We start from the raw sequence: 14,887 nt of genomic DNA on the forward strand, positions 1-14,887 counted from the left end.
CCTGTCCCTGAGTGGCCACCAGATGAACCGGTTGCAGCTGCAGACTGACCTCTCCAGCAGATCTCAGTGGGCGGTGGGGTTCATGCAGAAGAAGGCATTCCCTTAAAAACCCAGGGCCCAAACTGTTTAGGGCTTTATAGGTTATAACCAGCACCTTGTATTTTGCCCGGAAACGTATCGGCAGCCAGTGTAGCTCCTTCAATACAGGAGTTATATGGTCTCTTCGAGATGACCCAGAGACCAGCCTGGCTGCTTCATTCTGGACCAACTGTAGTTTCCAGACTACATACAAGGGCAGCCCCATATAGAACGCATTACAGTAATCAAGTTTGGAGATTACCAGCAGATGTACCACTGTTTTGAGGTCATTCACCTCAAGAAATGGACGCAGCTGGCGTATCAGCCGAAGCTGATAGAAGGCACTTCTGGCCACCGCCTCAACCTAGGACACCAGGGAGAGGCTCGGATCCAGAAGCACGCCAGACTGCGTACCTGTTCCTTCTGAGGAAGTGTGACCCCATACAGAACAGGCAGATCAAAATCGTCTCTCAAGTTCCGACCCCACACAATGAGTACCTCCGTCTTATCTGGATTCAGTCTCAGTTTGTTATCCCTCATCCAGCCCATCACCGACTCCAGGCAGGCATTTAGGGAGGTTATGCCCTCTCCCAATGATGCTGACATGGAGAAATAGATTTGGGTGTCATCAGCATACTGCTAGCACCCTGCACCAAATCTCCAAGTGATCTCTCCCAGCAGTTTCATGTAGATATTAAACAACATTGGAGACAATATGGAGCCCTGGGGAACATCATACAAAAGTTCAGATTTTGAAGAACAGCAGTCTCCAAGGGACACCATCTGGAACCTGCCCGAGAGGTAGGAGCGGAACCACTACAAAGCAGTGCCTCCAACTCCCAACCCCCCCAGACGCTCCAGGATACTATGGTCGATAGTATCGAAAGCCGCCAAGAGGTCCAGAAGGACCAACAGAGTCACACTTCTTCTGTCAATTGCCAATTGGAGATCATCCATCAGGCTGACCAAAGCAGTCTCCACCCCATAGCCAGCCCGAAAGCCAGTTTGAAATGGGTTAAGATAATCAATTTCATCCAAGACTGTCTGGAGCGGGGAGGCCACCACCCTCTCAATTACCTTGCCCGGCCACGGAAGGTTGGAGACAGGCCTGTAGTTGTTCAAGTCCGAGGGATCCAGGGTAGGCTTCTTCAGAAGCGATCTAATAATTGCCTCCTTAAGACAAGGAGGCATCCTACCTTCCCTCAGAGACGCATTTATAATCTCTACCAGGCCTTCTACAACAACCCCCCTGCCAGATAATATAAGCCATGTCGGACAAGGGTCAAGAGAACAGGTGGTAGGCCGCACCATTCCAATCAGCTTGTCCACATCCTCAGGAGTCACAAACTGGAACTGATCCAACCTAATCACACAAGAGGAGTCACTGGACACCTCCACATCAGACACTGAGGTAATTGTGCAGCCGGAGTCTAAGTCGGCCCGAATATGAGAGATTTTCCCAACAAAGACGTTATTAAACACATCACAGCGGGTAATCGATGGTTCCAGATTCTGGTTCAAGGGAGTAGGGGCACTCACTAGCTCTCTCACAACCCTGGCCGGACGTGAGCTTGCAGATGCAATACGGCCAGAAAAGAATAGCTTCTTTGCCGTACGTATCGCCTGAGCATAGGTCTTCAAATGAGCTCTATGTTGCAATCTATCGGATTCAAGCCGAGTCTTTCTCCACTTACACTCTAGTCATCTACCTTGCCGCTTCAGCCCCCGTAGTTCTTCTGTATACCAGGGGGCCAATTTTGAAGCAGGTTGGAGAGGACGCTTAGGAGCAATCATGTCTACTACCCCAGTGAGTTTGCTGTTCCAATTCTCTACCAGGGCATCAAAGGGATCACCAGCAGAGCCAACACTAAATCCCTCCAAGGCTTCTTGAAATCCTATTGGATCCAATAACCTTCTCGGGTGGATCATCCTAATAGGTCCCTCGCCCCTATGAAGGTGGGAAGTGATTGTAAGTGCAACCTTAACCAGATGGTGGTCTGTCCATGACAATGGGGAAATCACAGGATTCACCACCCACAGAACACCACCCTGATCAGAGTGAAAGACCAAATCAAGCGTGTGACCAGCAATGTGTGTCGGCCCCGAGACCACTTGGGATAGGCCCATAGTCGTCATGGCCGCTATGAACTCCTGAGCTGTCCCAGACAAATTGGTCCCAAAGTGAACATTGAAGTCGCCCAGCACCACAAGCCTGGGGGACTCCACCAAATCCGAGATCAATCATCAGCTCAGTTAGGGACTCTGTTGAGCAGCAGGGTGATAGGTACACCAACAGAAGTCCCAGTCTATCCCTGGTCACCAGACTTAAATACACACATTCAATATGGTCTGATACTCTAACAGGAATCCTGGTAAGGGAAAGTTTATTCTTATAAACCACAGCCACTCCACCTCCCCGCCCACGGCACCTCACCTGCTCCTCAACAGAGTAGTCTGGAGCAAGAAGCTGGGACCACACTGGGCCCCCAGCCTCCCCCAGCCAGGTCTCTGTAATACATAACAGGTCGGCACCTTCATCCAGAATCAAATCATGGATGGTTTCTGATTTTTTCTGGACCGACCTGGCATTACAGAGGAGCAAGGTGAGGTTCCAAGGATGATCGGCACTGCTCCCCAAGGTCAAAGAGCTGACAGGACAGCCAGAAGGGGAAACAGCTATTAGATTTCCAAGCCCCCTTCCCCTATAACAGCCTGTTGACCTGCCGTTCCTTCTTCTGTTCCGCACCACAACCGGAATGGCCGCCCCACAGTCAGTGGACACGCCCCCTGTCTCCCCATCTCCAGTTAAGCCCAGACACATTCTAAGATTGTCTCATCCAGGACAAATTAAAACAGAAGCTCCACTATTAAATACCCCCCCATACAAATACCTAGGCCAAGAAACCTGGCCCTCGCCCTCGCTGTCCCCCAAAGTGGCTCCTCCAAAGGGACCAGGGGGACCACTGCCGCCACTGGCAGAAGCCTATATAGCCCTGAGCAGGCAGCTCTATGCAGCTGTTATGCAGGAAACTGCCAAGTCATCCTCCTCCCTGGCCCCAATCCTGCAAGGCCTCACCTCAGCACAGCAACCAGTCCTGGGGGGCAAATAACAGACAGGGGGGCAGCAGGACAAGCAAACAGGCAGGCACCCAGTCTCACACCCTGGGGTCTACCTGGGAACAGATGTTGTCTCTCTTCTCTCTCCTGCAAGCTTCTCCAATGGTTAGAATTTGCCCTCCAAAGCAGAACTGGAAGACCACTTCACACCATGATTTCTGATTTTGCTTTGGACAGCAAATACTAATCACACAGCCCTTTCACATGATCAAATGGGGGTGGGCTGGAAGGAAAGCAGAAACCTACCTGCTTCCACCACTATGCCCACACAAAAACCACAGTGGCATTCCTCAGGGCTGCATTTGGGAGCTGGGAGTCCTTCAGTATCCCACAATGCACCACATGGGCAGCGGAAAGGCAATCCTCGGCAATGAAGCAGCACACCTCTCCCAGGCCCTGCTTTCCAATGGACTCATTAGTCAACATGGCTGCTGGCTCCCAGGAGTTGCAGAAGCCGCAGAGATCACCCACATGATCAAAAGCTGAGGAAAGGCTGGAGTTTCTGTCCTTCTTCAGTTTAAGCCTGAAAACCTAGTATACCCAGTTAGGCTGGGCAGGAGAAGTTCCCATGGCTCCAGACGAGCCTCTGTGCCTGGAGTAACCATCTCCTACCCACAAAAGGCTGGTCATGAAAACAACCTCACAGTCTACCAATTCAGACATCAAGGCAAATATGGTTAGTGAAACAGGAGGGAAGCCATACATGAGAAGGGCAGAGAGAGACACCACACAAGCCCATAGTATGGAGGATCATCTGAACTAAGTCACAGTAACATTTGCTTAGAACTACTCAGCAAATCCATGGCTTAGCAGAGGCTTGAGCACAAGCTGAAGTCCAACATACTATCCACTGGATATGAAACAGAAAATTAAACTGTCTGGATTTATACACAAGCAGAAAGGGATATAATAAAACAATTCATTCTTCTGGTAATGGAGTTTGAGTTTCACACCATAATATCTTTATGTATGTATGTTTCTGTGTACACACACACACCTGTCTGACCAATAACATCAACAGGTCTCCAAAACTCTGCAGGGTCTCAAATGCAGGATCTGTTCCTGCTGCTGGAGACTTGAGGATAGAACACAAGGAGGCTATTCACACATGTGTGCAAAACCAGGCTAAGGGAGCCGAGTCTGGTTTTGCATGCACGTATGAACCGCCGGGATAGGGTCCGATTCTGTGGCTACACAGCAGCAAACCTGCCTAAGTAGCCTCTCTCTACAATGAGGTTGAGGGAGCAAATGCTCATTTTTTTGATTGTGTATCACTCAACGGAGGATTTGAGTGATGTATTCATGTGGTGCATTATTGGAGCTTGGGGGGGGTGATGCACGACAGCGCGTTTCAGCACCCCAACCCCTGAAGCTCCTGGTCACTTGGGTGGGCAATCCGTCCACCCAGGGAAGGAACAGAGCTTGTCTGCAGGGAAGGTAAGTTAAACCCACCTCCCCCACAGACCACCCAGAGTTTCCTACATGCAAAATGCAAGTTATGCAACAAGGCTACAGTATTTCATCTGTATTCCTAAATTACGGCAAACATTTCAAATGATATGCAGCAGTTTTCCACAATAATCTAGCAGTTCGTTAGATTTCACATCTAAGTTCAACCATGACTTTGTGACTTCTAATGGAGAAATAGTAATTATTGCAGTAAACATAGACATATTTCCTACAACACTTGCCACTGCCATTCTGCACTGCAACAGCTTTGGAACTGGGGAGAAACAATGCAGCTTTCACCCACTTCTGTGATCTGTGTTTCATACTGTCAGGTGATTACAGGTGAAACTCGGAAAATTAGAATATCATGCAAAAGTCCATTAATTTCAGTAATGCAAATTAAAAGGTGAAACTGATATATGAGACAGACGCATTACATGCAAAGCGAGATAAGTCAAGCCTTAATTTGTTATAATTGTGATGATCATGGCGTACAGCTCATGAGAACCCCAAATCCACAATCTCAGAAAATTAGAATATTACATGGAACCAAGAAGACAAGGATTGAAGAATAGAACAATATCGGACCTCTGAAAAGTATAAGCATGCATATGTATTCAGTACTTGGTTTGGGCCCCTTTTGCAGCAATTACTGCCTCAATGCGGCGTGGCATGGATGTTATCAGCCTGTGGCACTGATGAGGTATTATGGAAGACCAGGATACTTCATTAGCGACCTTCAGCAATTCTGCATTGTTTGGTCTCATGTCTCTCATCCTTCTCTTGGCAATGCCCCACAGATTCTCTATGGGGTCAGGTCAGGCGAGTACTTTTCAGAGGTCCGATATTGTTCTATTCTTCAATCCTTGTCTTCTTGGTTCCATGTAATATTCTAATTTTCTGAGATTGTGGATTTGGGGTTTTCATGAGCTGTATGCCATGATCATCACAATTATAACAAATTAAGGCTTGACTTATCTCGCTTTGCATGTAATGCGTCTGTCTCATATATCAGTTTCACCTTTTAATTTGCATTACTGAAATTAATGGACTTTTGCACAATATTCTAATTTTCCGAGTTTCACCTGTATAAGGATTTTTCATGAGAACTACTTTCTGTACAACCCCACAACAAGGGCAAAGCATCATGGCACTGAAAAAGAAAAACATTATGCATCACAATTCTAATGGAAATACTCCAATGTTGCAATATAATACACAGTTGTTCTACTGTATGTAGAGGAACTTCAAAGAAAGCTTGCATATGATCTGTTTAAAATTCATGAAGCCAAATCAAAAGTTAGCAGAAGCCACACCAAAACATGATGGGGAGATTGCGCTAATCTGTAAAGGTGATTCCCGAATGTTGGTGGAAAGCATGGATCACACTTCCACACGTTCCATGCTGCTGCACACAGCGCATATCTCCAGAGACCGGGACAATGCATCCCATCCTCCACATATCCCACAATGCACCATGAGATGAGCACAGTGCATTGGAGGATACCCCCATGAGATGGGCACTCTAAGCATTTGTGTGCACTGCGTACTCACAATCCCACTGTGTGTGCTGCACACTCACAATCCCGGCGCTGCACCCTAAACCTTGGCTAAAGGCCAGGCTCCAAAATGGGGTTAGGTGGGCAGGCAGCACCAGGATCTGCGCGGACCCTGGCACTGCACACAAGAAGCCTAGCCCAGGCTGGGTTGCCCTAGCCTGTGTTAGGCTGATTGTGAGAACAGCCTTAATGTCTAAAGCTGTGATCCACTGCACACCTTTTTGAGGACAAACTACTAATTACATTAAAGCGCTATTCTCACGATTGATGGAGCCCAGCCCAGTTTCCATCGATCATGATGGAAGCCCAGCGGTTCAATAGTGGCTAGCTTGCCTAAATACCCCTCCCTCTAAACAAGGTTAGCAGAGTGAGCGCTTTGTTAACCTTGTTTTTGTAATCGTGTGTCAGCTGCAGCTGCTTGCAGACATACTTGGGATGGGGAGAAAGGGGAGGGTGGACCCAGGATTGCACCGCGCACTCACGTGGTGCTCCCCTTCCCCAGACCCCTGGAGCTCCAGAGCGAGCCACCTAGGTTGGATTGGCCACCCAGCAACAAGCTACTGCTTGTCTGCAGGGTGAGCAGGTCCCGCTCTCCCTGCAGAACCCCTGAAGGCTCTACAAACTGATCGTGTGTAGAGCCTCTATGTCTATTATTAAGAGATTGATCGGAAAGTCTCTTCCCCCCCCCCAAAAAAACCAACCAGTACCAGGACCCACCCACCCCCAAATGGGTATTGAATTGCAGGGCACAGGGAGGAGAGTTAAAACTTTGTCTTGCACAAATTTTCTGTTGAAAATCTGCCCCCACCAAGAGGCTATTTGCTGCAAATGGCTGCTTCAGGGGCAAAAAGCTCCTTCAAGGAGAGATTGGTGAAGAGAAAACTATGCAGGGGAACAGTGTTAACCCCTTGAATGCCATGGTCCTGATCTGCTTTGTTCTTCCACTATATCTCCTTTTTGTGAAGGGAGAGAAAGGGGTGGGGGAGAGACTTCTGGTTTTAATCCCATCTCTTAATGATGGGCTTTATATAACATGTAGTTTAGCCCTTAAAGCACCACTGAATTTAACAGACATTTGTTGACGGAAACATCAACTGAGCTGCAATTTTTTTTTAGTATATACTACTACAAGTAATACTACAACTATTTATATATCCAATATGAGACATTTTAAAAATTCGTATTAATTACCAAGTTGTTCTTTGAACAAACACTTTTCAACAACTATGTCTGTAGTAAACATGGAACTTGGAGGGAATTGAAGGATATGAATACAGCGTCTGGTTGTCATGTACCACAAAAGACATTCAGCCTCTTGCATCTTTACTTCAAAGTCAAAAAAACACTTCACTTGTTAATAGCATTTTTCCTTTATTTGCATTCAAAGATTCAACAGAATGAAGAAGTGTGTAATATAGCCAAGTTCTGCTGTAAGTGTACATCAGTATATAAGTCCTGAAATGTAACCATTTCACACCAGATGCAGTAATCATGGGCAATGTAATATTAAGGCAATGCAAAAATGAATTATGGTAATTTCACAAAGAATTGTCAAGACTGTTTGGAATGGAGAGCAGGCAACAAGATTTTGCACATATTAATATGACTTTATTAAAAAAGCAAATTCACAGGAATTCCCTACTTGGGTTACTCGGATAGATGGACATTGTTATATGGTACAGCTCTGACTTTAGTCTTTCTGTGCAATTTGACCAAAAAAAAAAAATCCAAACAATTCAGCAGGAATTCTATTTTGCCTTATAAAAACAGGTGGGAAGGATACATAAACCCAGAAATGGTAGGATAAAAATGAGTAGATTTAGATCCATGTCCTTATGTTATGAACAGATTTAGATCCATGTCCTTAAGTTCTGAGATTTAATCTTACAAGTCTATATTTTATAGAATCCTTTTTTACCATCTTACTCTTCCAAATCAAGTTGTTTAGGAGGCTATTTCATATGGGATCTACTAGAATCAACTGCAATTTCAGAAGAACCTCACAAAAGAAATAAGCATGTTATGAAGGAGGCCAGCATTCCAAAGTTCTACAATTCATGGCTGACAAACTCAGACTATTATTTCCCCCAAAGACTGCTGCTACTGCATGACATTTTTCTGAAAGTAAAAAGAAAAGAAATACACACCAAGAGCCACACTCTTATTACACATGAAATTCTTGGTTTGTGATCTTTCATCCCTTCAATCTAAATGTTATCTTGGCTGCCCCAAAGTTCATGTCATCCTTCCAAGACAATTAAAGTGATTCAGCCAAGTCTCTGCTGCTTCACAGCAGTGCACCATCAGGAAAGTGACATCTGGACAGCACACACATGAGTACCGCTAAAAAGAAAGGCAAGTCATGCTATTCTGTTTGCTCCTTGTAGATGTCAAATGAAGCTATGGCTGCTTTGGACCAGGAAGATCACTGGAAAGAAAGCCCTTTTGCTTAGTTGTAAAAATAAAATCTCCACCTGTTGATGGACAACGTCAACCCAAACCACTGTTTGTGTGTGAATTAGCCTTTAATAGGGAAAAGCCACAAATAGCAAGATTTCCCTTACAGTGCTAGTTGTGACCGCTTTCTTGTCCATGCAAATCTTAAGGGCAACTACTTTGACTTGCCTGCAATGACCTCCCTTTCTAACCAGTGGACTTGTATACTCTACAACACATGCTGCTTTTAGATTCCTGGCGTCCAGACCTACTACGAAGACCATTTCCCGAAACCTCTAAGGCAAACTGGACAAAGGTTTGCTTGCAAATGCCTTCGGATGGCATTAGCCACGGAGAATTACAACATCCCGCTGGTGCAGTTCAGGAGACCCGCTTTTCCCTCTTGGAATGCAAATCAGGAAGCCACACGCGCGCACACACGGCTCTAAGAACCGCCCCAAACAGAAAGAAGACAGCCTTTTCTCTTCTCCACAAAGCTATACAGTCATGGTACCCCACGCCAGAATATGCAAAGCAGGAGACTCTGCAAATCCAAAAGCGCATGAAGAAACTTACTGCAACTGGCCAGCAGCGATGAGATGGTTGGGCTAGCAGCCAGCTGCAAGGGCTTGTTTATGAAAGGCGGTCAAGACACAAGAAGAAATCAATCTCTCTCTCTTTCTCTCCCTCCCCACCCCACAACTTCTTTCCACGCAACCCCTATGAAGGCGAAGTAGTACTCACCCCACCTCTGGGGTTCGAGACTCTGCCAGCTCACGCAGCACCCCTTCAAGCAGCCAGGATGGATCAAACGTTCACTTTTGGACTGGCGCGCTCTGTTCGCCAAGCAACATGAGTTCAGCAGCTCCAGCTCCGGCCGACGATGGCGGGTAATTCCATGGGGGTGGGGGAGGGGGAAAGGGGGAGGGGGGGAGAAAGAGAAAGCGCGAGAGAGACTCGAGCCAGCCGGTTAGGAGATCATGATGCCTCCTGCTGAGGAGCCAGCGGCACCGGGCAGCTGATGAATGGGGGCAGCCAACCCCGGCCACGGCTCCTCTTCACGGCACTTGGTAGCTCCCACGAGAAGTCCTCACACACACCCAGGACAGGGCATCTTGGCAGGAGTGCCAGTCTAGCTAGGTGCTGCATGCACGGGGCCCTCCCCACCTCCTTCTCCGGCTGCTCCTCCACCACTGCTGCTCAGCACAGGCTGGGCTCAGCCAGATCCCGCTGCCTTGCTGGGCACAACATCGTTCTGGAGAGCGCTCATGAAGCTACTGCTTGCCTGGCCAGCCGGCCGGTACTCTCAGAGAGGAAAGGGAATTCCCGCTCTCCTTGTCACCAAGTCCTCCTCTTCTTCTTCCTCCTTCTCCTCTTCGTTTGCCTTGTTGCTGCCGCTGCTACTGCCGGGCTTCCCCTTATACTCCGCACCCCCCTCCCTGCTTTTCAACAGCTCGCTTCTCGCTTCCTCCTTGCGGGGTTCCTGGCAAAGCCCACCAAGAGCGACGGCGCTGGCAGCAGCAACAGCAGTAGCATTAACGCCAATCTCGCCTTACAGGCGGCGGCAGCTACAGATTCATAGCCACCCACGTGCCGCGTTCTCCGTCTGTCTGTGTGTTATGTGCGCGCGCGTGTGTATGTATAATGTGCGTGTGCGCGCGCGCCCGCTGGCCTGAAGAAAGGCAGAGACCAGTGCGGTGGGAGTGAAGAGAGATGGCAGGGTGTTTTCTCTCGCGCACCCGCGGGACTTTCCCTTGCTGCAAACTCCAGGAATCCCGCTTTGCCAAGCCCCCCTTCCACGACGAGCCTTGAAAAAACAGCTGAGAGACGAGGGGGTGGGGCTGGCGCGGCCCGCCTCACACTGCAAGATCAGGGGCAGGAGCAAGCCGCTGCCTCGCTTTAGCACAGGGCCACGTTGCGAGTCTCTTCTCCCCGAGCTAACCTCACGCACGCTCACCCGCCGGAATGTTTTCGCCTCTCTGAGAAGCTGAGGCGAAATGTCTCACGCGCACGGCACACGTACATACGCTCAGAGCATTTAAACTAGGAAAGCGTACTCCCCAGTTTTTACCCGTATACGCCTTCACACGTTACTTTTTCAGCTACTGTGACTAACTGCTACTTCACAAAATCCTTTTCGACACTAGCAGCAGGGGAGGGGCCGAGGGAGAGAGACCACGCGCCCACCCCACTCCCATAGGCGATATAACTGTAATGCGGGGCTCAAACACGTGACACGGGCCCCCTTGTTTGTGGGATTATTCCATATGTGCCCCCATCACATTTAAATGTGCTTATCACTTACTGACCAAGCAAGTGTAGCATTAGCATGCCAGCAATCAGTAGCCCTGGCATGCTAGGCAGTGTAGTGTAATGGACTAAAACTGAGCAAAGCCAAGCTGAAATCCCCTCTCAGCCATGAAGTATACTGGATGACCTTGGGTCTTGCACCCTCTCTCAGCCCAATTCAAAGGGTTGTTGGGAGTATAAAATGGGGAAGAACCATGTACACCTTCCTGAGCGACTTGGAGGAAGGTGCAATATAAATGTAATAATAGTACATAGGAAGCTGCCATATACTGAGTCAGACCATTGGTCTATCTAGCGCAGTATTGTCTTCACAGACTGGCAGATGCTTCTCCAAGGTTGCAGGCAGGAATCTCTCTCAGCCCTAACTTGGAGAAGCCAGGGAGGGAACTTGGAACCTTCTGCTCTTCCCAGAGCAGCTCCATCCCCTGAGGGGAATATCTTACAATGCTCACACTTCTAGTCTCCCATTCAAATGCAACCAGGGTGGCCCCTGCTTAGCTAAGGGAACAAGTCATGCTTGCTACCACAAGACCAGCTCTCCTAACAATAATAAAATTAAATACAGGTGGGCCAGACTCATGATAAGTACACCTAAACACGACAAGTTACCTATGTAGGTAAGCACTTCTTTACCCGTAGCCTCTGCCACACCTCCTTCTGCTACAAATTCACAAGATTTCCAACATGTCTGTTAAAAAAAAATCACAATTCTACTCATTCATCTTTGAAAACCCCTTCTGCATGTTAATTAACATGAAACCTTGGTCAAAATGTGTTGGCAGGTTTGGGCATTCAGAATACTCCACAAAATGTACCAGGAGTGTTCCTGCATATTCATTCATTCATTCATTCATTCATTTGATTTCTATACCGCCCTTTCAAAAATGGCTCAGGGTGGTTTACACAGAGGATTAATTAATTAATTAATTAATTAGTAATTAAGTAAGATGGCTTCCTGTCCCCAAAGGGCTCACAGTCTAAAAAGAAGTATAAGATAGACACCAGCAACAGTGACTGGAAGTACTGTGCTGGGAGTGAATATGGTTCTGAAAAGAAAACATACACATTTTAACCCAAGTTTGCAGGGGAGGGGCTATGGTTTAGTGGCAAGAGGGCATGCAGAAGGCTGCAGCTCCAATCCCTGGCATCTCAACTCCAGGTAGTAGATGGGAAAGACCCCCTTCTCTCTCTGAAACCCTGGAGAGACAGAAACTCTGGAGAGCCTGTGCCAGTCAGAGGTGGGAATGCTGACCTAAATGGACCAAAGTTGTTATTATTATTATTATTACATTCATATCCTGCTCTTCCTCCAAGGAGCCCAGAGCAGTGTACTACATACTTGAGTTTCTCTTTCACAACAACCCTGTGAAGTAGGTTAGGCTGAGAGAGAAGTGACTGGCCCAGAGTCACCCAGCTAGTTTCATGGCTGAATGGGGATTTGAACTTGGGTCTCCCTGGTCCTAGTCCAGCACTCTAACCACTACACCACGCTGGCTTCCAAATACAGAACCAAAGTTCTGACTCAGTATAAAGCAACTTCATAATCATATATGTTTATCCACAGATACAGCCACAGCTTCCCTAGTGATGATTATCAAATGCTGTTCTCAATGAAGTTGGCTGATTAAAAAGCAAACTTTTGACTGGATGTTTAGGACTTGTTGAATATGTAAATGCATGAAAAGGACTCAAGAGAGCTTTTGTCAAAGCTAACAAATATAGATATACTGTCTGGAAAAGATTTTTGCATAGCATGACACAGAACCTGACAGAAGGCAAGACTCAAGGATACTAGCCAAAATAAAATAAAATAAAATAAAAAATCAAAAGCAGCATGAGATGAATGAAAAATATCAAGAGCTGGACAGAGGCAGAAATTCAGGTGTTGTGATCAAAGGCCTTGAAAAGAGGCATGATGGAGTCCTACTGTCTTATCAAGATGAAGCAGATTGAAGACCATCAGGATGCACACATGATGCTTATAATCTTCCAGAAAGCTGAGTGGCATTTATCTTGATTGGCATTGTATTTTGCAGAAATTGTTAGGTTATTCAAATTAGTTTCTTCAGAATGTAGTCCTACAAAGTTCCAGTTATATATTAACTTTAATAGAAACTTCAGTTTTAACCTCTGGAATAAGGGATACTCCAAACATAATCTGTTACATAAACTTTAAGTCACTAGCTCTCCCTAATGAAGAAGAAGAAAAAGGAGGAGGGGATTGTATTGGATAAAATCATTAGGGTAAAATAGAAATGGCAAATATCCCTAAGGCCAGCCAGAAAGTACCTGGATATTGTGCTTGACATGAAGAACTGTGGGACACTATCTCCACCATTTTGTCTAGCTATGTCATGTTTCATTGGGCTATAAAGATGCACAAATACTGTGCAGATGTAATAAGCATTGTTTAAAGTTACTGGGTCAGTGAGGACGACAGCTGGTGCTACCACCCTCAAGTGAGTCGCTGTCCTGGTTAACACAAATAATTGCACTGTGATTTCCTGATGGGGTTTTTTCTGGGATGCATTTTTCTCTTACAAGGCAACCAATGCTGCTGTGCTACTTGAAAGAGAACAGTGAAATGATCCACCCAGCAAATATTTATAAATTGTACTGTTTTCTATGGAAGGATATTTTCCTTCTTTGCCCTGTATTCTCAAGTGTAGGAAAATTCTCTTCTCTTACATGCAGCTTTTGACTGCTCCATGAAAAACTGTTTGACTTCTGGAAACTTGAAGAGTTCTACTCTGTCCTAGCTGGAACTCTAGTGCAGTAGCTGTAGTCAGGGACAAATCTATAACTGAGCAGCTGTGTTCCAAGAATACAGGCTGACTGCAGCCCTGTGGGAAGCGGGGACCACCTGGGGGCCCCACAGAGAGGAATGAAAGCTCCACAGGCCCCAGCATTCACCACCTCTGCAGTGGTCAGCCTGCCATTTGCCACCTATTGCCAGTCAGAACTCCCCTTCTCTCTCTTCCTCCTCTCTCACTGGCCAGCCAGCTGCAGCCCGCCTATTATGCATGCAAAGCATTATGCACCCCAGCTCCCTTAGCCACACCCCTGCACATGATGTCAGGTGCAAGGGGCGGGGCAACCAATATCTCCCCACCGCTGCTCCTACCTCCTCTTAGGGATGTGCACAGAATCGCGGTGGGGCGGTTCAAAGGCGGCAGAGCTGCCGCTTTAAGGGCGGGGAGGTGGGTGCACTTACCCCTCACGTCGTTTTCCCCCTGCCAGCGCTCATTGCCGATAAAAGCCTTTGGGGCGGCATCATACCTCTCTGCCGCCCCTTCTCCCTCTTCTGTGCCCATTGTGTGCAGATGGGCATGCACACGACATGTGCATGCGCACCCGGTACTTCCAGCCACTTTCAGCCGAGGAGGGGGAATGGGCAGCAGGGAGGTATGCTGCCGCCCTGAACGCTTTTACCGGCAATGAGTTCCGGTGGGGCGAAAGCGGCAGGAGGGGTAAGTGCACCCTCCCCCGCCCTTCCACTGGCACTCCCCCGGCCTTGAACTTCAAACACCCCGGTGTTCGAACTTGTTTGGAGGCCCATAAAATCCTTACCTCCTCCTTGGCCGGTAGACACCGCCTCCGCCCCTCCCCACCGTCACTTGGCCTCCAGGGGACACACGCGAGGTGGGGCTGGGTGTGGTGAGGCAGGGGCAGTGGGGCGGCCTGCTTGAGGACCCTTGGGGGGCCCCTGACCTGCTGGGCTCAGGGACATTTGTCCCCAGTTGTCCAATGGACACTATGCCCATGCGCACATGCATGGTGCATTGTGGGGATCCCTGCAGCAATTGGCAGGCACCCGTCACTGCTGCAGTGCCACCTAAAAGCAGCTGGTGCTACACACGATTAAAAAACCTGGGCTAATGGAGCGCTCACTCCCTTAACCTCATTTAAGAGGCTGGCTCCACAAGCAGATTTGCCAC

The 14,887-nt window shown here is 47.7% G+C and overlaps 1 long non-coding RNA gene across 1 annotated transcript in view; it reads right to left on the minus strand.

Annotated features, from left to right (window-relative positions):
• Positions 1–10,542, minus strand: part of LOC128341779 (uncharacterized) — a 204,552-nt gene extending 194,010 nt beyond the window's left edge. The window contains exon 1 of the long non-coding RNA XR_008314566.1: positions 9,384–10,542. This is a non-coding gene — a long non-coding RNA (uncharacterized LOC128341779). The remainder of the gene's footprint in view (positions 1–9,383) is intronic.
• Positions 10,543–14,887: the final 4,345 nt, after the last annotated feature.

The sequence above is a fragment of the Hemicordylus capensis genome, chromosome 2, assembly GCF_027244095.1.
Source record: "Hemicordylus capensis ecotype Gifberg chromosome 2, rHemCap1.1.pri, whole genome shotgun sequence".
Classification (NCBI taxonomy): Eukaryota; Metazoa; Chordata; class Lepidosauria; order Squamata; family Cordylidae; genus Hemicordylus; species Hemicordylus capensis.